The sequence below is a fragment of the Eupeodes corollae genome, chromosome 1, assembly GCF_945859685.1.
Source record: "Eupeodes corollae chromosome 1, idEupCoro1.1, whole genome shotgun sequence".
NCBI lineage: Eukaryota > Metazoa > Arthropoda > Insecta > Diptera > Syrphidae > Eupeodes > Eupeodes corollae.
In genome coordinates, this window is record NC_079147.1 from 111,786,196 (window position 1) to 111,788,774 (window position 2,579).

Here is a 2,579-nt window from a genome sequence, read left to right on the forward strand (position 1 = left end):
CTTTGAAGACCAAACAGGGAGCGGTTTACTCGCCGATCTTATTCAGCACTTACACCAGTGATCTAATAGCAAGTCTCACTCAGGCAATAGCGTAAGCCGACGACCTAATTGCGTACAGAACGGCCTTAAAAATTGAGGTTATCAAGACACTTTTGCAGGGTGACTTCGACAAGATTCAGCAATATTGCGATGACTGGAAGTTGAAAATCAACATTCAGAAATGCGAAATTACTCTGTATGGTGCCTCAAAGAATACGAGAAAGACCTGGAAAAAATCTAGTGATTGTTGGACCAAATCAACAGCCTATTTACTTAAGGTGGCGCTACAGTCCGGGGCGGACCTGGGCCTCAACCAACAAGCGTCTCCAGCCAGCTCGGTCCCTAGCTAGCTGTCTCCAGTTTCGCACGTTAAGTTGATTGAGGTCCTCTCCCACCTGGGTGCGCCACCTGAGTAGCGGTCTTCCTCTACTGCGCCGTCCCTCGGGATTGGATTCGAAGACCTTCCGGGCTGGAGCGTTGATGTCCATCCGCTCTACATATCCTAGCCATCTAAGCCGTTGGACTTTAATTCTTCTAACTAGGTCAGTGTCGCTGTACAGCCCGTACAGTTCGTCGTTATATCTTCTCCTCCATTCTCCATCTATGCGTACGGGACCGAAGAATTTTTCTCTCGAAGCATCCTAAGACGCTCTCATCTTTCTTTGACAGGGTCCAGGCCTCAGCGCCATAGATGAGAACCAGGATGATGAGTGTCTTGTAGATGGTGATTTTACATGCTCGAGGGAGGACTTTACTTCTCAATTGCCTTCTAAGTCCAAAGAAGCAGCGATTTGCAAGAGTTATTCTTCGTTTGATTTCAGCGCTGGTGTCGTAGTCTGCATTAATAGCGGTGCCTAGGTAGACAAAGTCCTTAACTACCTCAAAGTTATAGCTGTCCATGATGACGTTTTGTCCAAGACGTCGTCGTTCAGTGTCCTTTTATGATGACAGCATATACTTGGTCTTGCCCTCATTGACGAATAAACCCATCTTCTTCGCTTCCGTCGCAATGCTCAAAAACGCTCCACTGACATCACGCTTTGATCTTCCAATTATGTCAATATCATCTGCGTATCCGAGTAATTGGATGGACCTTTGGAAGATTGTGCCTCTAGTGTTGACGGTTGAGTTTTGCACAGTTCTTTCCAGAACGATGTTAAAGAAGTCTCATGACAGTGCATCGCCTTGTCTTAAAACTTTTTTGATATCAAATGCATCGGTAAGATCTTTTCCGACCTTGATAGAGCAGCGTGCATTCTCCATCATAATTCTGCACAAACGGATAAGTTTGACAGGGATGCCAAAACTAGACATTGCTCGGTAGAGCTCTTCCCTATAGATGCTGTCATGCTCGGCTTTAAAATCGATAAACAGATGGTGGGTATCGATTTGAAGCTGCTGGGTTTTTTCCAAGATCTGCCGTAGTGTGAATATTTGGTCGATAGTGGACTTTTCTGGTCTGAAGCCACACTGAAATCGACAGCCACTGGCGAATAAAAGTGTAGTAAAGTAAATACATCTTACTGGATCAGTACTAGTATTTTGACAGGCATATGAGTGTTGCTCTGGCCAGAGCTAGGGGAGACTTTTCCCTGACAAACGTTTGTTTTTTAGCAGCTTGACAGCAGAATGAAGGTTATCTGCTACATGGCCCTTATTCGGCCGATGATTGCCTATGGGTGCCCGGTATGGTTCAACGTTGCCCCATCTCAAATGGAAAAGATTCGTGTGTTTAAGAGACGTCTGCGACGTTGCCTTGGACTACACAGAACAATAGTTGGAGTACAAACAATACTATTCCAACCAGGCTCTTTACAACATAGCCAACATAAACAGAACAGATAATTTCTTGCTGAAGCTTGGTAGGGCTCGTCGACTAACAGCTTAATTTTTGGGGCTTACTACCCAATGAGTACTACGAAAGTTCACGCTTTTCTCTATTTAGACAATCGACGGCTGATACAGGATAGGTAAATGGTTCCGCTAATCTAAAATGTCAGCCGTTAAACTGAAGATAGGCGACTCCTTTACTGTCGAGACGTCCTTGCACTGAACGGAGCCGAGTGCTTTCGGTTCAGTAGAACTGTTTCCGATAGGGACCGAAGTCTCTATCTATTTTTCTTAGGCCGAAAGGCAATAGTTACAAGATAATGGACTAACTTAGAGTTTACGCATATAACCATTAAGATATTTTTTTAAGTTTTTTTGAAATTTACGCTAGTTTTTTAAGAATTTTTGTCTACCTATAAGATAGCTTTAAGATTTTGATAAAATAAAAAAAAAACACCAATTTAAGATTTGGTTTCCATCCCAGTGTAAAGTTGTTGGTGTTAGCAACAAAGAAAGAAGGGGAAGAGGTTTTGCCACCTCTCTTTTTTACCAGATGGCAGCAGATAGAATCAGCGGTGGCGTTTACTGTTCCACTTCCAGCGTGGTTCAAGGCTACTACGGAATATTCGAAGCCCATGATTGTAAGGAGTGGTTGATGGGGCGGCTCTTGCCTTGAGAGTTATATCAAGGACATGGTCCTTTAGGTTGAA